The sequence below is a fragment of the Ambystoma mexicanum genome, chromosome 10, assembly GCF_040938575.1.
Source record: "Ambystoma mexicanum isolate Mex_15411 chromosome 10, UKY_AmexF1_1, whole genome shotgun sequence".
NCBI classification, from domain to species: domain Eukaryota; kingdom Metazoa; phylum Chordata; class Amphibia; order Caudata; family Ambystomatidae; genus Ambystoma; species Ambystoma mexicanum.
In genome coordinates, this window is record NC_090932.1 from 850977394 (window position 1) to 851001559 (window position 24166).

The window sequence follows — 24166 nt, forward strand, 5'->3', positions numbered from 1 at the left end:
CGGGGAACCCTCTTCAAAGAAAGAGGCGGAGGATGGTATAGGGAAGCATAGCAGAGAACCCATGCAGTAAATGCAGGATGGATGTAGATGCATTGCAAACTTTTTATTTTAATGGTTAATGTCATATTGTGGAACTTTGCTTTGATTTAGATGGCCTGATGGAAGAAATGTGCCCCCTGGAGGCCCAATCAGCAGGTGAATGTGGGGCTGATGCTACAATAAGGCTTTTTTAGTTTGCTATCTAGGGCACTACCAAAATATGGGAACCAGAGAGGACACCCTTTTGACCTTAAACATACAAATGTGACCCAAATGTAAGACTGTGGGGTGTCAATATGGCACCTTACCTTGGGCAGCATTAATATTTGTAAGCCCCCTGGGTCAAGAATCTGGCTCATTCAGAGATTTTCCAGCCAAAGGTAGCACAGAAGTATGGTAAATGCCCAGTGGATCCTCTTTTGCCAGGCCGATGCTATGCACAGGCCTTTGGGAGAGATGGGCGAGGGCGTTACAGTCTTGAGGTATCGGGTATGGTAGCATGCACATCATCTACCACGTGCTCCGTTTGCCCGCGTTTAAATAGGGTAGTGAATGGTTTGGAAGGGTGCAGAAGACTGCAAGGGGGGTAGAAGTGGTACAGAGGCACAGCACCCACCTTCTCTGCTGGTGATAGCACTGCCCACTTGCCACCTGAAAATGTGAAGCAGACTCAGAATACAGGACGCAGAATCTATCCATTCCCTCTAGCGTGGAATACATTGGCTGTGTATTTTGGAATACCTTAAGTAGGCCAGGGAATCAAGGAAAAGTTTAGAAGGATTTCCTGAAGCACACGAGTGATTGGCGTGGTGTGTAAGGGGAGCTTACAGAACATGCCAGAGAAGTGTTTCCAGCATGGCTTTAAAACTATATATTAAAGAAAATACAATGGTATAAGGTAGTGTAGTTTAATGTAAAGTTGTAATGTATAGTGCAACTTGGACACGTGAATGCTGCAAGGGAGGCATGGTATCACAAGCATAACACTGAAAAGTTTCAAAACCTTTATTATCTTTTTGGAGAAACTGCTACTCACACTATAGCTAAGATGGGAGTAGTCTCTACCATCAAATAATAAAGAAAATACAGTCCTAGTTAGTCAAATCAAAATGGTCTATACTAACAAAACCTAATGCCTGCCCTATCTCTTATACAGAAAGTGTGTAAAGCGGAATATGTATGCAAGGAAAGTCAGTGTTATAACATTAAGAATCAACGTGGCTGAGTCGGCTCTCCTTCCCACGTTGGACAGCACAAAGTAAGGCAGCCCCTGTAAACAGGATGACACACTCTGGCTCACGTTCTCAAAACAAATGCAGTTCAAAACGTGGATCGAGGCCGACTCCGCCTTCCACATTAAAGACACTTATTCCAGCTTTCAACAGTTCTTTTACAGTTCAACAAAGGTTCGCACAGTCTCTCTCAGTCAGGCTCAGACCTCTCAAACAAAAAGTACCTGATTCACCGTAGATCTCTCTCAGCCGAGCTCTGACCTCGTAATCACAGCACTTGCAGGGGTTCCATTCCCCAAGCTTTATTCACCTTTGTTAGGGGTTGCCTTCCCCTAACTTATCACACTTCTGGTCTCCCTCAGTTGGGCTCAGACCTTTCACAGATGTTGAAGACTTTCGTGAGTGTAAGGCTTTTACTATAGACCTTTGTAGGACCAGTTCAACTTTCTCTTCAGCTCACACTCTTGTGTTATTTGCCCATGTGTCTTTTGGTATTGATAGTTCAGTATCATAAGCACACATGTTCATACAAATGTTTCTCTTAAAGTAGTTAGTTCACTTTGCTGCCTTACAACAAGATATCACATATTTCGCAGAGACTTTTGAGTGGGCTATTTCTTGGCGCTAGACCACTCCGTTACTCTGTATCAAAAGCTTCACAGTTATCAGTAATTTAAAGTTCACCAAAAGTCTGCCTTTATTCGCATGTCACATCAGCACATGTGCAGCCTTCAATCATGAGATGCACTTTTGCAACTCCAATCTTTCCTTCACACACACACCAGCCTTTCATGTTATTCACTAATTCACTGGCTGTGCGCATTCCTTTCTTGTTTTTGCGGCTTTAATTCACAAGTCAAGGTTAATACCACAGGCTTGTCCTCGCCTGCCCAACTCTGTTATTCACCCGGGAGGGTCGCTGGCATCCTTGGAACACAGTGCAGTCTTCTTGTCTGTGATTTGGCCTTCTCAATGTATCTTTCACAGCTCTTTGGAGGCGACGACCTCCTGCAGGGATCTCCTGGATTTCCCTTCCCTTTTCTCTCGTCCCTCGATCAGTCGTTCTGCTCCAGTGGGTTCACCCTAACCCCGGAATATCTGCTCCTTCTCGTGTTCCACCTTGCTCAGAGTGCGTCTCTATGTTCCGCCTTTTATCTGTGTGGGGAGAGCTAATGGGTATCAGATATACGAGATATGTAAGGTTTAACCTCTTTACTCTCAGTCACCCTCTTCCTCAGCCCAGTGTTTGTGCACAAAGGGGGGTGGGAAGTTGGAGCATTGGAGAATCCTATAAAATAGAATGGGGCATGGGTACGGAAAAGGGGAGAATACCACGTCTCACCATCGGTTGCCTCGCCTCCACTCCCCGAAGACCCCTCACCCAGGTGATCCTCCCACACTTGTCCACCCCGAGGGTCTGGATCCAAAGGTGATGGCCGTGCCCTGTCCACCTGAGAGAGAGATCCCTGGGACTAGCAGATGAGACACCCTTTGGTTTCTCACAATGCCCAAGTTCTACACCAGTAGAATTCTCCAGCAGATCCTGGACTCAAGTTAGTGGATGCCCATTATACAGCCTCAGTGCAGCCATCCACAAGGTGGTCTGGAACACAATCTCATGTGCGGAAGTTATAGTCTGACCAAGGTATACCTGAATTGCAAGCCTCCTCCTGAACCATGCACACATGCCACACATCTCACACTTACAAGACTAATTGCAAACCTCACTAGAGTGTGAAAAGGCAGTCTGAAAGAGAAGTGTGGGTTTAAGGAATCAGTTGAAAAGAGAGCTGAGCCAGATGCAGAGAGGAGGGAGAAGTTGGAAAGCAGGAAGGGGTGGAAGACAGAGCAGAGGAGGAGACATCATGAATAGAGTTTGATTTTTGTAGAGAGAAAAGATGGAAAAATAAACATGTAGGGTGTTCCAGAGAAATAGACAGTGAGAGGGAGAGAGTGGAAGTCAAGGAAGTCAAACACAGAGGGAGGAAGTGGAAGGTGGAGGAGGAACATCGAAGATGAGAGTGAAAGGAATGATTGGACAGAGGAGGAGACAGAGAAGAGAATGAAAAGCCAGATACACAACAGGAAGAAGGTGTTAACGACCTTAAGGAGTAAAGCTGGGGAGTCTAAGAAAGCACGAGGAGAGAAGGTCCTTAAGTAGCCAGCCAGGAGAGTGCTCCTAAACTGGTGGAGTGGGGCTGAATAAGGGCCAATGTTAGGCTTAAAGGGATGGTCTAGTAAAAATGTTTATTTAAAAAATAGATAGGCAACATAAACAAAAAAAATACTAGCATTCTCTTTTTCAAAACTTCCTATGTAAAATTTTGAGCTATTCAAGCTCAAAATTCGCAAAAGCAAGCACATGGGCGCATCCATTTTGTGAAATGGAGGCCCTCCTGTGCTGGCTTTTGCTTTTGCGGCACTAATGAAGGAAAAGCCAGCCAGCTGTAGTAAACAAAAGCTACCGCTGGGTGGCCTTCCCTTCATTAGTGCTGTAGGCGGAGGACGGGGACCGGAGACCAGAGCAGGAAAGCTGCAGCTGAATCTCGGTAAGTGCTATTTATTTATTTTTTTAAAATAAGCACTAGCTGCGGTTTTCTTTCTAAGTTTTCCGGGCTGGAGGAGCCCGGAAATCTTAGAAATAAAATCGCAGCTTTAAAAGCATATTTATGTTTGCGGTCGCTTTTGAAGCGACCGCAAACATAAATACAACGTTATTGTGTTGGAAAACGCTGCGGTTTTTCTTTCCAAGTTTCTCAGGCTCCTCCGGCTTGGAGGAGCCTGAGAAACTCAGAAAGAAAAACCGCAGCGTTTTCCAACACAACCGCGTTGTTTCTGTCTGAATCTGCTTTCCCATTTGGGGTTCTCGGGCTCCCCACGGGGAGCCCGAGAGCCCCAAATGGGAAAGCAGATTCAGGCAGAAACAACGCGGCATTGCGGAAAACAACCGCGTTGTTTCTGCCTGAATCTGCTTTCCCAGCAGATTCAGGCAGAAACAATGCGGCATTGCGGAAAACAACCGCGTTGTTTCTGCCTGAATCTGCTTTCCCATTTGGGGCTCTCGGGTTCCCCATGGGGAGCCCGAGAGCTCCAAATGGGAAAGCAGATTTAGGCAGACACAATGCAGCATTTAGCATTTCCCATTTGGGTCTCTCGGGCTCCCCACGGGGAGCCCGAGAGCCCCAAATGGGAAATCAGCTGTAGGTAGAAACACTACACGGCATGTAAACATAACCGCGTTGTGTTTCTGCCTGCTGTGGCTTTCACTTTGGGTCTCCGGTGCTCCCCTGGGAGCACCGGAGACCCAAAGTGATAACCACAGCAGGCAGAAACACACGCGGTTGTGTTGGAAAACGCTGCGGTTTTTCTTTCTGAGTTTCTCAGGCTCCTCCGAGCCGGAGGAGCCTGAGAAACTTGGAAAGAAAAAACGCAGCGTTTTCCAACACAATAACGTTGTATTTATGTTTGCGGTCGCTTCAAAAGCGACCGCAAACATAAATACGTTTTTAAAGCTGCGGTTTTATTTATAAGTTTTCCGGGCTCCTCCAGCCCGGAAAACTTAGAAAAAAAAACACAGCTAGTGCTTATTTTTTAAAAAAAAAAATAGATAGCACTTACCGAGATTCAGCTGCAGCTTTCCTTCTCTGGTCTCCGGTCCCCGTCCTCCGCATACAGCACTAATGAAGGGAAAGCCACCTAGCGGTAGCTTTTGTTTACTACAGCTGGCTGGCTTTTCCTTCATTAGTGTCTCAAAAGCAAAAGCCAGCACAGGAGGGCCTCCATTTCACAAAATAGATGCACCCATGTGCTTGCTTTTGCGAATTTTGAGCTTGAATAGCTCAAAATTTTACATAGGAAGTTTTAAAAAAGAGAATGCTAGTATTTTTTTTTTATGTTGCCTATCTATTTTTTAAATAAAAATGTTTACTAGACCATGCCTTTAAGATGAGACCGTAGGTGAGCTGACCTCGACTACAGCCCTAATTAGAGATGTTATCTTTGAGAACAAACCGGAAAGACAATGAAGTACCATGGGGTCCAACTGTGTATTCTGTGTCAGATGCCTGACCACTGTTTTAAGGTCTTGGGGTACTGGTGCATTGTAGCCGCTTCCAAGAAGAGCAATGCAAGAGGTGAATGACTCTTGCAACACCCAGGAAAGACACAGAGACAAGAAAGAATTGATCAGAACACTATACAATTCCAGAGACTGTGACTATTGAAACCACATGGATGTGTTCTTGAATTTAGGGAGAGAGGGAAGGACTGTGGACCATGGTCCACAGGAAACTAAAGGGTCTGGGTGCCATACATAATATTGTACTGTTTCTAACCGCTTCCCTGTTGTTTCAATCAAGACTTATTCCTATTGTGACAATAATAAGACATTAATAAAAGAAATAAACAACTTCAAGGTGGTTTTGGGTGGATTATTGATCTTTCAGCCTTTACATTACTTATATCTTAATCAGGCCTGGAAAAGGAAATAGAAAGAGGTGGATAGTGCGAGGCATGGGCTCGAATAAGCTGTCTTGGTAAGTACGAACTACATCATCCAGAAGGAATTGCAGCTGAACTATGGCCTCAATGTTGTCCAGTAATGGAAAGGCCTGTGCTTTGCCTTACACGTGGCAATGATGTTGTTGAATACAACTACCGCAGGAGAGCAGATTTTATTAGCACTGTTGTTTGCTTGTGGATCCGTTGAGTTCAAAGAAGCACCAAGTCAGTGTTGAGTGTGCAAAGGGCTAAGAGATTCTTCACAGTGGGAGAACAAACAGAGAGGTTGGAGGATGCGCAAGGGATGTGATGCCAGAATTGCCAAGACGAAGGCGTAGGCTCTCTAACCTTCACCCACCAGGAGCAGGAAAGAAATTCATCTCAGGTAACCTGACTTCATTGGGGAAGAGATCATCAAGAGAATTTCAGAGACATGTGTGACATGACTGAAATACACTCCTAAAGGGACTGTATGGATCCCCCTGCCGTAAATTGCTATCAAGTGAAAAGAACAAAGGAATAATTGTTACAAATCCAATCAAAAGAAAATAATACATAATCCTTCTGTTAAAAACGAATTAAGATTGAAAGGCCCAACCAAGCTAACATCACTTCAAAATGCAGTGCTTTATATCTGGGAAATCCACAGAAAGCCACAACTAGATATTATCTATCAGGTAAAGAGAACCAAAAGGTGATACGTGTTTTAAAAAAAGATCCTATATGAAAGCGTGATCTGCTAGTTCTTTTCTGCAGGGGAAGAGTCCATATAGCACAGGGGCAAAGCGTTGGTCTTCGAAGCAAGACCATGCCGAACAGCAGAAGTTTGAATCCTGGATCTATGCTTAGAAACTGAACTCGGGTGCGTAATAAAAAAAAAAAAAACATTAACTAAATAAACTACTAGACTGTTGTGCCTACCCTGGTTTCGCCTAAACCCAACCTCACTTTCTACCTGTTTCCCACCAAAGAGATGGTCCTTTTACTGAGTGTACAATGTTTTGTTCGTGTTGGCCATTTCGAGCGATAGTTGTGTTCATGGTTTTTGCTGTTCAATAGATTCAGTGAGCAGTCTTTACGCAGGTAGCTTATCTGTTTTAAGTTCAATGCAGGTGCTGCATTGTTTTGCTCTATGTAACATTTTCCAAATCGGAGTAAAATGAACAGATTAAGCCTGCTACCCTGCTCCCGGGGGGCCACCTCAAGGATGTGTGCTGCTCCTGGTGAAGACCCGTGTTGTTGTCACTCCCTTACAATGTGGCCTGAGTTGATCAAAATGGCCTCCAAGGTGCCCCCTCTGCTAGTGCCACTATCTCGGGGGCAGGGGGTGCCTACAGTTTCATCATTGTAATACAAGCCCTGCGCTCATAATAAGAAGCCAACGAGCAGCCCTTGCAACAAATGACTAGCTCTTGATCAAAGCCCATCCTTGTCTTTGAGCCAGTGGCCATTTTCTTTCTCTTGCAGCCTAGACATGCTTGCTCTTTCGTGCTAGTGCACAAGCATAGGAGATGTCCACACTTCTGCTCAAGCTTGGGGGCCGATTTAAGGGCCAGCTTTCTTGCAACATCCTCCAGCAGGTTATGGTGGCATTGTAGGGGTGGACTGGGAACCAAAAGAGGCCCTGGAAATAATGTTCAAAATGGCCCCAAATTACACATTTTCAGCAAAACCAACCCTTTTCCTATGAGAACATCTGGAAATAAAACAGGTTACCACACAAAAGAGGCCCGGGTGCAGGGGCCTACCGGGAAATCTCCAGAGTTCCCTATAGGCCAGTCCACCCCACGCCTACTCAATTAAAGGAACTGGGGGTGTCTGAGAGGAACATGTATCCCCTAAACATTCTGCAATGTATTTTTAAACGGCTTCATTTATCTAGACAGAATTATACTTTTATCATTCCTGATCCCATCCGTATTTTATTTTCTGTACATTGTCCGGTGGACGAGAATAGTTTTTAAATGCTTTTACCAATGTATTTTCCATTGCACTTTGGGTGCTTCTGGTTGCCCTGAAACAATGGATGCCTTCTGGCCCGGCTGTGTGTGCCATTTCCGGGATTGGGTACCTAGTCTGTCAGTGTGCAGATTAGAGTTCAGCCACATTACTTCAGGGGCGATGAAAGGCGAAGGGAAGTACGCCATTTGTCTCGGTGATGTTGATGAGCAAGCCAAGTCCATGTTTACTGCACACCGTGCAGAGCACAAATGATGAAATGGAACAATAGGGCGATTGGTTTGGACCGACGCGCCTTCATAGTCCGCATTGGGCCAATTCACTATGACCTCACGAGCCTGCGGCTGCGTTTGCCCGAGTGCAAATGGATGCGAGTGCAAGTGTCGGGCACTTCCCTTAAATTAGGAACATCATAGTTCGGGAGTGGGTCTGGTCCTCTACCTATGTAAGGTCAATGGGGGCATTTGCTTCGGTGGGCCATGGGCGGAGAGTGGGGGGCATCACTGCGTTTGTGGTTTTTATTTTTGCCCCCTCGTTTCAGGGATGAAATGTAAATACATTATGCAAAGGCCCAGGCTATGCGTGAGCATTTCTATCTTGAGAAAATCATTGCCAACGGTGTGACAAGAAGTTTTCCTGTATTGTATTTTCCCCAAGCAGATGGCTTGCAGCATGGGCGACACAGGGGAAGCAGCTGCGGGATCTGACACACCTGTATTTGCCTTCAGGTGTGTGTCGGGGTATCTGCTTTCATGTGCTGCGGTCACTCACCCCTTAGGCCTCCACCGGATTGGTCCATCAGATCTGCCGGCGCCGGCAGATTCCAATTGGTGAATAATGCATAGAGTGCTTGCTACTTGTTGTGTGCAAATCGCACACGGAAGCCAAGAACATTCTTGTGCATAAGGCCTGTGGATCTCGTCTATGTTATCTGATGTGCTATGCTCCATCTTTTCCCTGTAATACGACAGCATGGCCTCGCTGAAGCACACAGAAGAACATTGCCCCATCCATCTAAGCGGGGTGGGGATCATGTGGGGAGATTGGAGGAAGGGAAGGGGGAGGGGGTTGCAATATATTCCCAATTGGTGAAGCTGTATTTTGTTTGAAGTAATGATCATCCTGTAACTGGATGGAATCCTTGTCATTTCTATCACTCCATTCTGCTTTTGTGTCAGTCACACATTTTGAATGTGGTAGAGCACATCCTCTGGAACAGGAGCACTGGTGTCTGGCTGCCGGGCCACATTCATCTGCTGCCAGTACCTTACCAGCCCTTCTCCTTAGCTCCTATAGCATTCTTCATGTCAAGGCTGGGCACACGCAGGAGAGCAGTAGCCTGGTAGGCCTCTCGCCCCACTTGTTAGTTTTGGCTTTTAAGTGGTGTGCAAGTACCACCTTTTGGTTTGAAGCTGAACTAGGATGTAGATAGAATGAGAGGTTGTTTGCTTTTCTTACCCACCCATCCACCGCCTATAGCCATCTTCATCTTTATGGCCATTCTCACCCAACAGCCCGCACACCTCCTGCCCAAAGCACATCCACCTGGGATCTCTTTCAGCTAGCTCTACCAAGCAGTTACATCTAATGATGTGCTGCATAGGACAAGCCAGTGTTGATTCTAACCAGTCTTCTGAGATTTAATGGCTTATTTGAAACTGTAAATGTGCCACCGGTGTAATACAAATGTTTTAAACAAGTGTGCCTTAGCCACTTGATTTAAAAGCAGTATGGGTATCTTCATGGCTGCTCCTTGCACTGAAATCCTACTAAAACAAGCATTTGCAGAGCCAACCGTTTTGGCTTGTGCTCATGTATTAGATAGACATTTTCCAGACACATCTATCATATGTCCACTACCAAGTTACTACTGACATCTTATGGCCAGACAGTACAGTTTCTGGAACATGCCTATCTCATGCCTGCACATAAGCCAAAAACAGTTGTCTTTGTCAGTTCTTGACCTGTATGAATGTAAAGCGTCTTGAAAGCAAAGTGGCATTCCGTTTGCTTGAATCATTTCATTGTGGTTCTCCATTGACTCGCCCACTGTTTATCTCTGCAAGCAGATGGGGACTGCAGCAGGCAGAATAAACTCCCTGTTCTGTTGAGCAAGAAAAACAGCATTACCGAAGTCTGCAGGACGAACACGCGAGCCAGACAAAATACAAAAGATGAGATGAGATGGCATCTGTCTGCCAAGTCAATGAGCTCATACTCTGAGAGAAGTTATATTTATAGTTTCTAAAGTGGCTAATGGTCAGATTGACATTCAGGGAGTTACACAATCGAAATGGTGACTGCGCACCCATCCTATCAAAAACAAGAACCAAGTGCTAATGACATGCAATATCAGGTGTACCAAATACTCGCCACAAGTCACCTAGAAATATACGGGAACACGGCATTTCCGGTCTGGACTCATCAGCACTTCCGGTTTCATATCTTGCTCCCCCCTCTCCTCCTTGTGACTGCCCATCTCTTTCTAAGAGGACCTTGCACCAAGAGGCTCCCAACATACACGAAGGCTCGCTATATAAAAGCACCTTACATTACAATTCTTTAGACCATCTTTCTGAGAAACTGGCAACTTTGACTTGGCCAAAAACATTTTGTGAAAACCCTCAAATGGTCATCTTGAATGTGTACTCTTGTCCGCCTAATGGTTTTATGCTTGGTGATTATTGTTCTCTACCTTTTTAGCATGCATTATAGACTTCAGGTGTATTCCACCAGCACCATTTCAATGGTTGGTTTACAATGGCAAAAGAGCCTCTTTACCAATGATTCACCACAATGTTTACCAAGCAAGACAATAGGGTTCATGACACTTATCTGACAATCACACAAGACAACAAACATCCTCCAGTACAGGCTACAGTCTACCTCTCCCCCTCCCAGCACAGCTGAAGTAAGGCTGCTTGCATGTACTTTATGGCTGTGTGCAACTCTCATCCGGGAAACGTCCACACAATACTTGCAGCAACACAATGAACAATTGTATTGTCCCTGAAACATTGTGGTCCATCAACCACAACTCTGGCTCGATTCAACATTCATGCTACACCATTCAGCACCTTAGCAAAAATTGAAAACTTGTGCATAACAAAACGAAACCCAGTGATTTACGTCACCTGATGCCACGTCCATGCTCCTGCAACAATCCGCCGACCAGCCCCACCCGAATATAAAAAAAAAAAGGAAAACACTTATGTTGTGCGGTGACATAGATCAGGACACGAGATATGGGTGAGGTGTGCGTGCCATACTGTGTATCGGGCAACACCTCCATGTGATTGGCCACTAATGGACTTTTTGTAGCCAATCACATGGAGGGGTGGGCGGAGTTGCTGGGACTGATGGAAATCCTGGAGACTCTTTTTTTCCGCAGAGATCTGGAGAAGAGCATAAACCCCAGAGTCTCCAGGCTAAACCTAGAAACTAGGCAGGCGTGGGTGCACATTAACTTTGGAGGGTCTCTTGACGCTGGCAACCTTGCACTGCTGCTTTTAGGCCTGTGTGCTTTCAGTTACCTTCTAAAGACTGTCAAGGGGGAGAGACTCGATGCTTCAAGAGAGGTCAGCTTGCCTATGAAAACTTGCTTCCCTTTTGGAGATAGATTGCAATTTGAACTTTTTTACTGCTTTGAAGCGAGCAGGTGGGAACTTAGGTTTGAAATTTGACAATGCGCAGACGAGTGATTTTTAACAGGATGCACTCTTTGAAACAAAGGACAGGCCTGTTTATGTTTTTAAGGACATTTGTACCGTGCACTATCACCACCGGAGTGGTCCCTTGGCGCTCTGGTGGCTCTGAAAGAGGATGGGGGGTTGAGTTAGTGGGAGGAAGCAGGACAGGTGCAAGAGAGCAGTGATGTGCTGTTGGCGGCCTCAGCCCGGTGGGTCTGTTGGCTGGGCCTGGGGTGTTTGCGGCCGGTAGTTGTGTACTGTTGTGCAAGGCTATGTGTGTTTTTGTTTTGTTGTTGTAATGTAGTGAAGTTTGTGCAGTTTGTTGTGCTGTAGGTTTTGGTTGTGTTTGGTTTGGAGTTTGAGAGGTGTATGCAGAAAGGGAAATTGTTAGTAGGGTTGGTTAGTTTGCGTCTCTATCCTGAATTGAAGTGCTCAGCTTTTTTAGTCTCCCCTGTTGCGGCTCTGTCCAGATCTGGGTCTGACTGGTATACAGGTTCCTTACTCCTCTAGCCCCCGCCTCTAACATGCTCTCTCATAGCTCCCCTTATCTTCCATTCATACTCCTGTGGCCATTGCACCTGCCAATGACAACCTCTCAGGTAGTGGGGTGATTGCCAATATCTCTATAATTCCACACCAGTGTGGTAACTGGCAGTGATTAAGTAAGGGCGTGCAAGAGTGCTGGTGGGATTGTCTGGGGTAGTTGGCTCAGTCTCCGTGCGTGCCGCCTGTGTTCCAGTCTATCCGGCGTCATCCGTCCAGGTGCCGTGGGCGTTGCTCTCTCGGGCCAGGGATGTCTGTGTCTTTTCGGTTTAGTCATCCTTTTTTCCAGTTTCGGTTTCTTGGTTTAGTCTGTGGTGTTGTAGAGCCAGGTTTTTAGTGATTTCCTGAATTTTAGATGCTTATGTTTATGTTTATTTATACCACGCACAAGGTATGCTAAGGCTTATAGGCGCTGACAAAAACAAAGAGAATTACATGATAAAAATAACATAACAGACAATACTGAGATCCATACACATATAAATTACAAAATGGCATATATAGCCAGTCACAAAAAAGTGAAAGAACAGACATCCTAAAAGAAAATTGAACAGGTTCGTTTAGCACAATTCTCAATTTTGTAAGAGAAGGCGTGTCCTGTACATTGGTGAGACTGTTTAAAAAGTCGGGCAAACTGCTAGACCCACATCCACTGATGATACAGTCAGTATTGTCTACATGGCACCAATTGCTAATCTGAAATCTCTGGAGAACGTTCAGGTCCTGCAATCTAACACAATTGGGTCCCACTTTATTATTAAGCCATGCTAAAGTTTTATTTTTTAGTGACTCCCTAGATTCAGGTTGCCTCGGCTTGTCCACATTAATTAGAACAATGTGTCTTGGATCCAATGTGAAGATCCTCATATTGGAGTCCGCAATTTTGGGCATAGTGGATTTTTTCTGGCGGATATCCTTAGATAGAAGGAGAGGCAGAAGTGGTATAGACTTCATGAAAGGTAGAGTACTCACTCGTGGCACTGTAGTCCCTGGACGAGGCACGAGCAGAGCTAACTTTATTTGCCAAGACGAGTCTCTATGAGTTAACTCAATCGGCTCTGTTTGAGAGTCTGCATGAACTTTGTTCTCAAAAATAGACGTTTGGGAAGCCTTTTCCTCTCTTATGAGCTTCAACTGGGTGGACTTCTGTGGAGATGACAATGAGGGCATGGACATTTTTAATGTGACAGTCTACCCAGGAATAGAATTCCACAAAGTTCAAGCAAATCGCTAGATCCCGTAGAATATGATCTTTAAAACATAGCCAGTTAGCTATATCTTTGGGCTCGACCAGCTCCTTCACAGCGCTGGCTGCCACTTCAGATTGAACGCCTATTTTAAGTGGCTGATCTCGAGGGGCATGATGGCCCTTAGGGGCTGGGCCTTCTGATGGATTGACAATATCTTTGAACAACTCTCCATTAACCCCACAATGTGCCTTATCAGGGGAAGGACCTTTGACTGAGATTGCATAGAGGAACCCATGGGGGAGCATGTGAAGCTATCAGCATTCCTGGGGACCTTGTTGCTACGTAGTATGTTGGTGAGCAAAAGATGTTCAATCTGCAATTTCAATCTCCTCGTGGCACTTAGGGCTAAAACTTCTGAGATTCTTCTATCCCTCCTTTGGGGAGCCCGAGGTGTTGACTGTGTAAGGGTAGCCGTTTTACTTGGGGCAACAAACTGGCTACCATCGGACCCTAGCCCAGGGGTGGAGGCATAAATGAAGTAGGAATGGGCTCAAACGGATACCCCGGTCTGTGGCTAAACGTGGTAAGGGAGTCATGGGCCAGGTCCGGAGACCCCGGTCCATGGCTAAATGTAATAAGGGATTTGTGAGCCAGGTCTGGGTTCAGGACTCTATTAGGCATCACAAGCGTGGATTGCAGTCTTGTTGTAGCCTGTCGCAGCACAAAGCGGTACAAAGGTAATAAGGACAGCAAGTGCTTACCCCCGACAGCCACCCTTCTGAGCACCCAGCCAGAGGGGAGCTCAAGCAGCTACAGCACTGCGTCCGACCTTTCCTACCACTGCAGTGCCACCCAGCATCACCAGAGGGCTGGGGATATACTGAGGTTCGTGTCCCAGAAAAGATTAACAAGAAGGCAGGAGGAAAGAAAAACAATCCACAAGGCAGGCAGTCCGACGGCCCGCTGAGCAGAGTTGCAACTCGCCGTGTTCTGCTTCCGCGTACCGCTTCCACACCATCAGCATCAGATGAAAGGACTCTACGCTAAGCATGCTGCGTCAGACCGCACCGCATAGCACGGCCACCTCAGATGCAAGCGTCCGTCCTTCAATGGAGCTTAGTGAAGGTAGTGGGGTGAATTCACTGACACCGATGCCTGGCCTTCCTTCGTCATATGGACCCTTTTTGTAAAGCTCTATACCAAACAAACAGCCACACTTTGAGCCCATTGCATTTTTTAGAGGAGAAGCTTAGGTAATGCAGGTACAGGTGTAAGCGATATTCAATCAACACTACAGCTAAGTCAATGCCTATTCTGGGATGCTGAGGAAAACCCTTATTGATGTATTTTTATATCCAGTTCAGTACACTGGATGACAACCCTTGTATAACACCCCCCTCTTAGAATCCCCCTGACCCCACTGAGCCAAGAAGAAGGTTTGTTTTGCAAATTAAAAGGTTTATTTGAAAATTTAAACAATATATATATCACACTTCTATAAATAAATTGATAATGGATATTACACTTGTGAATATGAGCAGTAATCAGCAAGAGGTAACTATGAATAGGAACAGAAGAACCAGGTGGGAAAGAATGCTTTATATGGTTCAAGGAAACGCAAGGTGGAATAAAATGCAGTACAAAAATAACTTGTTATGATTTTAGCAAAAGGTTATATGATCACTTTTTCTTTTGACAATTCACTCCCCCCCTATGCAATACCAGAAATGGAAGGAGAGCACACAGTCTTCAAGAATCCCAACAAATCACACTTTATAATGCAATACACAGTTCCAGTTCTCCCAGCAAGCTTAGGGAAAAAAGGGATGAGTTTTAAACACAGGCGAATTACTTTAATGTGGTTTACAAGGAAGTGAAAAGGTGCTAAAATTGCTTTTAATTCCCTCTAGAGGTTCAGGGTAGGTGATGGCTACTTTATATTAGTTCAGGCTCACTTTAACAATACTCTATGAATGATTAGCAGATTGCAAACGAATTTTAGCAAAGAGAAGCAAAAAGCTGCTGATTTCTACAGATGAAGAAATCGGGCCAAATCGCAAATCGCGGTAAATTTCGCGAGTGCATGTCTCGCGATAACGGGAAAAGTATAGGGAGTAGGAAGTTGGTTCTAGGTTCGTTGGAAAGCCTAGATTCGTTCCTAGCCCAAACGGTTCCAGAGATACGGACGATTAAATAAAGGTAGTTTTCCGGATTTAAAGTAAACTCAAAATGACAGGTGACAGCTTGCAGCTGCAGAATTGACAGGTGACAGTTGTGCAGCTTTAAAGATGACACGATTTCTAGGAGGCAGTTCTACTTAGGTCAAAATAGTTTGGATTAGATTATAAGAGATTGGTTCTGCACAGTTCTGCTAGGTACTCACAATATAAATTTGAACTAGGCCTCGTCACGCATCTGGTCAACACGTCCGGCTGCGGTTCTGTCTGCTCGGCGGGTCAATCAGGCACCGGTTCTGCTCACAGCGATCTGGGTCAGCTCTGCTCTGCTGGTCTAGCCTCTCTGGATTCTGGATGTAACACTGCTTTCTGGGTACTGCTACAGGTTCTTGCAAAAATTCTCGGCAAAACTTCAAACAGCTCGCCCGGCTGTTGAATAGTTTGGTTAGTTTTGAGGCCTGCCGAAGAGGATTCAGCTGGTGGATTCAGGCCTCTCTGCTACAAATTCTGGAGTTAATTTCTGCTACAGGTTCTGGAGATTGATGGATTTGAAGTCTGGATCTCTGGATGTGAAGTCGTCGGTCAGCATGCTCCGCAGCAAATGTAATTGAATGCCCTACCTGTCCCAGCAGTCTCTTTTTATGTGTTTTGAAAATGGGTGTGTGCCTGGGCCTAGCTAAGCCTGCCCCTCTCTACTTGTCATTGGCCCAATTCTCCCCTCTCCCATGATTGGGGGAAGGAAATGGATTGTCATCATGATGAGGTCTGTTTATGGGTCAGAGGATCCTCCCCTGGTCAATTTGCAAACAAATCTATTTCTGACCCAAATACATATTTATCTATGTACCATTTTTCTAATATTATAGGTCCAGTTAACATATTTTCTGTAGCACCAAACCATCCGATCCCTGTCTTTGTACGATGTTGTGTCCACTGATGACAGAATTCTCCCCTTTTCATCCAGATAACGACCTCTAAACCTTTTCAGATTTTACACAAATGTGCACCAGGGATATGGGTTACAGATGATAAAGTGTCAGATTTTTAACATGCATACATTTGGAGTGAGACCCTATTTTCTGCTAGCAACCCCCCAGAATACACCACAGGGTCCTAACGCCTCTTAAAATGTGCACCGAAAAATCACAAGAATAATGGTATTACTTATATAATTCTGACAAGTCCGTACTATGAATTATCCATCTTTTTTTAAATTATGCCCTGGTCAAAAAGGGGTGTGGCTTCCCACATCACATGGTGGAATAACTGGTTTATCCACTTCCCCCAAGCCAGCTTGTTCACAGAGGCACAGCTGCCCCCCAGTTTCTCCTAAGAGGAAGCTATTTTACGACGCCCCCAATATAACATTTGCCTGAGTCAAGGAAGTTGCATTGTTCTGTCCCTTCCAGTTCCCAGGTGCTCCATCCCTAATCTAATCAGAGGGTGTCAACTCCTTTTGGCAAGGGGTAGCAGGATGCAGCTAGGCCTGGGAAGAGTGACTGTTGATCCAGTTTCCAATCCTGTCGGGGGTAGTTGTCAGGCAGAATCCAGTTTCATTAAGCCAGGTTTCAGGTAAATGTCACTTTTTGTTCCCAGTTTTCTACATTCAAATCAAACTGACAATTGTTACCTATACATTAAATAATTACTTCCTTCAAGTCATTTCAGAATATAGTTTTACATTGTATCCACCTCTTAGCAAGTCTTTCCTTGGTCTGGTTTTGTTTCATTTGTTCAGTTTTACACAAAAGTCTGGTGGTTTTAAAACGCCGGCTTTCTGATAGTGGTGAGTACTGGTAATGCAACCATTTTTGGGGTTAAGAAAATGAATTCCCCACAGTTCTGAGTTGCTTTTTGGCAATCAGCATTGCCATTCCCAATGGTTTCAGGCTACTGTGTGTGTAGCCCAATGGTGGTTTTAGGCAGTGCCCTCCTGTGCTCACAACATAGGCAAAAATGGGTGGCAGCCTATTCTTCATGTTTTCCCTGTGCACTCTCTGGGGAGTTCTGGCCATCATGATGTTTTCCATGCCAGTACTGCACAGTTTTATGGTAGGGCTTGGATGCATGGGTAAAAACATCCCACAAGCCCCCCCTTTTGCGCTGGCCATTCTGTCCTTTCGCTGATGGAACTCACAAGATCTGGGATGTTCGCCTCCTCTTCTTCCAATTCCATGGATGGCACAGTTCAGCATCTTTTCCTCCCTCCAGTCGATCAATCAGTTCTCCTTGCTGGTCCTGATGGGAGGATTGGGCGGTACCCCGGGCCCCTCGGGTCTCTGCTCCCGGTCCCCGGTCGTCCTCCTTGGTCAGTCTCCATGGTTTCATCTCTCCTAGGATGATAAAGCAAAGCGGCAATACCTATTCGTAGACATTTCTTCACCACTATTAATGGTGTGGCGAACATATACATTTTATGAATCAGAAGATATGAACATATACATTTTCTTTTTTAAATTAGGAGACAAGAACATATATATATACAAGGATCACAGAATTTTATATGCTATATGTGGAATATTTTAGGGTTGGAACTGAATTACTCTGGAGCGGCCCCTTCTGGGATTCCAGTGGATTCCTCCAGTTGTTGCAGTGTGTGCCTGGGATGGCAACACTTTAGCTGATTTATATGTACCCACTTGTCTTCCCCTTCCGCCAGACTGCCTTTGGGGATACAGATCTTATAGGCAACAGGGGAGATCTTGTCTATAATTTCAAACGGTCCCTTCCATGTAGGCAAGAATTTTCGCTGTTTGGCCTGGTTCCTTTGGAAATTGTATAGATAGACCCGATCACCCACCTTATATTCCTTTCGGGTAGTTTTTAAATCATAGTGGGTCTTCATGCTCTCGGCTGATCTTTCTAGATTCCGCTGAGCATAGGCAAAAGCATGCTGAAGGTGTTTCCTTAAATTCTCCACATACTCATGAGTTGTGGAGGCATTTATCAACGTTTGCTCTTGGGTTCTGTAGAGCAAATGCTGGGGAAGCACCATCTTGCGTCCAGTCATCAACTCAAATGGTGATATTTTGGTTGCAGATGAAGGGGTAGATCTGATGGCCATTAGGACCAGAGGTAATCAGATATCCCAACTTGGCCCAGAATCTGCCACAAACTTTTTTAAGATGCTCACAATGGTTCGGTTGTATCTCTCTACTGGTCCAGAAGAAGCTGGCCTGTAAGCAATGTGTAGCTTCCTTTTATCCCCCAGTATCTCCCACATCTTTGTCATTACTTCACTGGTGAAGTGGCTACCTCTGTCTGACTCAATCCTTTGAGGTAGACCAAAACGGGAAAAGATGTGGTTAATCATCAGGGCAGCTGCTGTTTCTGCCTTGCAATTTGGGGCCGGGAGACATTCCATCCACTTGGTAAACAAGCATGTAACGGTCGACATGTACTTGTTTCCTCTAGACGAGCGAATCACAGGGCCTACAAAGTCGATTTGCAAATCTGACCATGGCAGTGTCATCCCCCTCTTTTGGAGAGGCGCACGGTGTGTGATGGATGATGGCTGAAATTGTGCACACACAAGACACCCCTTCAAGTATTGGTCGAGGTCCTGCCCCATGTGTGGCCAGTATGCAACCTCTCTTAAGATTTCCTGTGTTGTGTGAAACCCCCTATGACCGGCGGTGGCCGCATCATGGGCGTGACTTAACATCAGGCTTCGGAATGAGGTAGGAACCACCCACTAATCATGGCCAGCTTGGGATTTCCTTACCAACAAGCCGTCTTAGATTCGGAACATTTTTGGACATTTCATCAACACTCTTAGGTCCTCTTTCCCAATGTAATCTGTGTCCGTCAGGGGAAAGTTCTCAGGGTCCTCAAGGTGTTGGTAAAACTTACCAATGATTGGATCCCCCTTCTGAGCTGTAATCAAATCAGCATCAGGGGTCTCCTTGCTCCATTGGGCAGTTGAAAGATCATTGTGAGCATTTGTCTGGGACCTAGTGATCGCAGTGACCTGGATTTCCCCCAACAGGAACTCTATTTCTATTAGATCCCCTTGGATGGCCCCGGTTTTGGCCAGCTGATCAGCTAAGTCATTTCCAGTTTTGTCTGGTCCCTCTACTTTGGAATGACCCTTGATCTTTTTCCAGTAGATGGTCATCCCATTCGATGTGAAAAGATCATCAATATTTTGGATTAACTTCCCATGTTTCAGGGGTTTGTTATTAGCGCATAACATGCCTCTGGTTTTCCAGTTGACCAGGTGCTCCACGAACCCGTTCCGTACATAATCTGAATCTGTGATTATGACCAGTTCGTGGAGTTGATGCTGGACAGCAGTGAGGATGGCCTGATGCACAGCCATCAATTCTGCCACCTGACTACTTCGGGGACCAATTTTGTATCCAGCGGAGGGTTCTGGGAACTCCTTCACCCATGCATTCCCTACGCCAGCCACCAGTTCTTTCTCCCCGTCGTTGTCAACATGGTAAGAGCATCCATCCACATAGACAGTGGGCATTCCCTCACACTTGTCTTCTTCAAAGACTTTGTGTGGGGAATTAAGGTATGCCTCCATGTTGTCCTTGATTTTTAGACTTTCGTCCTCGAGACAGTTTTCTCTGGCACAATCATGCAAGTCAACCAGAACTTGCGCGAGGGGACTCTTCTTGTTTTGGCCATATCTGACCTCCACAGGAAAGCCTTGCATTGAAAGAATCCAGGAAGTAATTCGGGAATTACTCACATTTCCGGCCCGGATTCTGTCACTTTGGAGATATTGCAGAGGCTGGTGTGGAGTCTCCACTATGATGTGTTCCCACTGGATAAACGGGCGGTAATTCTTCAATGCCCACACCGTTGCCAGGAGTGGCTTCTCACAACCGTTGAATTTTTCCTCCACAGAGGATAACGTTTTGCTCGCATAGGAGATTACTTTTTTGACCTTGTCATGCTTTTGGTATAATACTGCCGTCAAGCACGTATTAGAGAACCCCGTCTCCAGGAAGAACTCCTTGTTTCTGACAGGGTAAGCTAGGCAAGGCGCTTGTGAGAGGCTTCTTTTGAGTTGTCTTACCACCTCGGATTGCTCTGGACCCCATTCCCACTTGACCCCCCTCTTCAAGAGATGAATCAGGGGTCTAGTGATCTCTGCGTAGCCTTCAATGAACTTTCTGCTGTAATTAGTCAGTCCAAGGAGGCTCCTTAGTTCCCGCAGAGTTGTGGGGTCTTTCAGTTTCTGGAGTGCTTCCACTTTCTTTTCTTGGGGACAGAGACCCTGAGGAGCAATCTCATGCCCCAAGAAATTAACACGGGTTCTACACCACTGTGCTTTCTGAAAGGAAAGTTTTGCTCCGGCGGCCCTCAACTGTGTCAGAACATAACGGATCTCCGCTATGTGTTCCTCCACAGATGAACTTTTGATGAGGACATCATCTACATAAGCCAGGTTACCCCTCGCACCCAGGTCGGGCATGGCCTTATGTAGGAAAATGTTAAATTCATTGCCGGAGTTGAGGTATCCGAAGGGAGTCCGGGTCCATGTGTACTGCTGGCCCCCAAAGGTAAAAGCCAGTTTGTATTCGTCCTCCCTACTGACAGGCACGGTCCAGTATCCATTGGTCAGGTCTATTGCTGTGAATACCTGTGACCCCTGAATCTGGGCCAGCCCTTGGTCAATGTAGGGCAGAGGCCATCGGGAAGTATGGACCCATTTGTTGAGCTCCCTAAGGTCGGCGCAGAGTCTCCACTGGCTGTTTGGCTTCAATATTCCCAGCACCGGATTATTGAAAGTGCTGTGGACTGGACAGATTATTCCCTGGGACTCAAGGTTCTTAATTATTTCAGTAAGGGACACCATGGATGCGAGAGGCAAGCAATATTGCTTCACAAACACTGGAGTCATTCCAGGGTCCGTGGGAATTGTTGTCGGTGCGACCACAGTCATATGAGTCTACCGCAAAGAGATCTTGGAAATCCAAGAAAACTTGTTTCAAATTTTGCTTCTGTTCCAGAGTCACACAGGCATCAGCTAGGTTGACTCTCTCTTCCACCATCTGCCTGAAGCCTGGAAAGACTTCTGGTTTGGCTATCTCAGCGGCCTCCTCCAGCTGGGTGGAGAAGTCCCTGGTCAGAGTGCTGATTTGGACTGGAGGCTTCAGGTGGGAAAGGCAGCCCTCATGGACCTGGAAAATCACCTCATCCCTCCTGAAGTCACAAGTCACATCTTCCTTACCATAAGGGCAAGAAGTGTACACCAGGAAGTTTCCCCCATGCCGGGTGAAAATCCTGTCTGGTGTTGTATTGTCCTCACTGTCACTGTCAAAACAGTCCTTGGGGATTGGTCCTAACAGTTCATTTCCTAAATCAATGGAGAAATGTCGGTCATCAATCGCCATTCCAATGATGGTGTCTCCGGCTAGAGTAATACTCTTTAAGTCGCTGTTATCCACCTCTATTGGAATGGTGTCATGTTCTATGTTGACTAATGGTGTTGGGTTTACCCCTAACCCTTGCTGTTGGAGAGAAGCATTTAGATGGATATAAGCATCAGGGTTTTTCAATTTATGTCCTCTTTTAACTTTCACTTCCAGGGAGAATTGTCGGGTCCTTTCTGGGATGGTGACGTCCTCTTTGATCTGAATTTCAACTGCATAAGGTAGCAATTGAGCTGACCTAAATGCTTTTTCTGGATCATCAAAGCCCATGGGATTATCCGCTAATCGGGACCAAGCTTTGAAGTTTATCAGGTCCAAAATAATGGCAAAGCGATTGAGAATGTCACTGCCTAAGTAAAAGGCGGCAGTGACGTCTCGCACGACCCAACAATTATGGACTATGCTCTTGTTGCCAATGGAGATTTTGAGCATACACCTGCTTAGCAGGAGATGTTTGGAATTAGGTGCTTCCAGGTCCATTTCCCATTTGTCTATCAGTTTGAATGTGGGAATGGCTGGATCTTTTGGGAGTTGGCGGAACATGGCTTCGCTGATGAAGCTCTTACTGTTGTTCACACACACTCGAGCGAGAACAGAGTCCTTCCCATCATTTAACTGAACAGGGATGAACAACTGATCTCCAATTTGCTGAATATCAGCCAGGCTCTGAGCTGATTTCACATCTTTCTGGACTATAGGAGTGGGAGTGTCTGATTGTGGATTGGTGAAGAATTTCAGAGTGTTTCCTTCCAGTGTGGAATACCACCTTAAACTGGAAGGAAGGTTGATTTTCAGAAATAGAGAGGACCCCCCATCACCAGTCTGTTGTCCTACTGCTATTACTTTCACGTCTGGAATCTGGTTGTTCTGGAAGTGAAATTCTACTTGGTCAGATTTTTGTTCAACCATGTGGCAGGTGCCGTTTAAACTAACATGGTTGACACTCTGTTTTAATTTTATTGGTCGGCTAGTCTGGGTCCAGAGGACCTTGTTTATGCAATCTATTAGGGGTGACAACCTTCTCATGAGGTCATTCCCTAGTAAACAAGGGGTGCCCTCTGGAGTCACTACTATGACCGGTTGTTTCACCTTGTGTCGCCCAATTTTGATGTCCAAATCTGCAGTCCCCTCGACAGGAATTTCCTTCCCGTCAAAGTTCTGCAGTTGTCCAGGAAGAGAGGTGGGAGAAATACGGTAATTCTCCCCCTTCCTGCATTTAGTTCCTCAAAGGCCCTTTGGACAGAAGGGTAGCTTGGGATCCAGTGTCCACCAGTGCCAAAATTGTACCCTGCCCCTGTACTTGTACCGGGGCATAGTATCTTCCCTCCTTCTCCTCAAGGTGGCACAGATAATGCACATTTTTGGACAACTGGTGGGCTAACTTTCTGGTTTTGGACATTGCTAGCGAAGATATTTGGGCAGAATTCTGTGGAGAGCCTTGGGAATGTGAAAGAAAAAGTTGGCAACTGGAGATCAGAGCCATTGTGGTTTCCCCTGGTTCCGGTTCTGGGCCGCCCTGCCCTTTTTGGAGGCAGTCATCAGGATGGGTTTGACCCTTGGGATTTTGGAATTGTCGGTTCTGGGATGAGATGATGGGCGGCGGTACCTCAGTCTCCACATCTCCCCAGTCTGGATTGGAATCCCTTGGGACCCATTTTTCCTTGGGAGGAGTTCCCCCATCTCTGAAGGAGAAGATCCTTTTCCCAGGATCTTCTGAGGATCCCTCTCCCTCAAATTGGAAGACCTGTACCTCCTCCACAAAGTGGGTCTGTTTGGGTCCTTTGTTTCTCCTACCCCCCTCTGCTCCTTGGGAGGCAGGCTTTCAGGGGCAGGAGATTTTGTTTCTGGTTCCTGGTTTTCCAGGGGCTCTTTACAAGTTGGGAAGGAAGCTTCCTCCAAGGCTTTACAACCCCTTCCCCTTGCGCCTCCTCCCTGGGAACCGGTGGGTTATTGGGGAGCTGCCCCCGTCATTGTTCTGGAGCACCAGGCCCAGAGTTTGGGGCATTCTGCGGTGGCATGCTCATCTGAGGGTTCTGTTGAGCCCTCAGTATGTGACCCAGATCTCCTGCCATATTTTGTACCTGGCGCTCAAGTTGTGAAACCCGCTCAGGCTGATACGGGGCTCTATTTTCTCCCCTGGGCTGATCCCGGGAAGGGTAGCTATCCCTGCTCTGGTAGTACCCCTGGTTGGGAAGATTTTGGTACCCCTCCACCCTTGGCCTCCCCTCTCCCGGATTAGGTTGTCTGGGCTCAGGGAATTGGGGAAAGAAGGATGGATGATTTTGGGGCTGGAAATTGGGTGGATCCCTGGGGGAAAAGTTCTGTCCAGGATTTGGTGAATTTCTGCCCCCCTGGGGGAAGTTAGGAGGGAAGTTCCCCGGGTCAGGTGCTTGGCTGGATCCCCCCTTTGGGCTGGAGGAGTCCACAAATAACCCAGGATTGGTC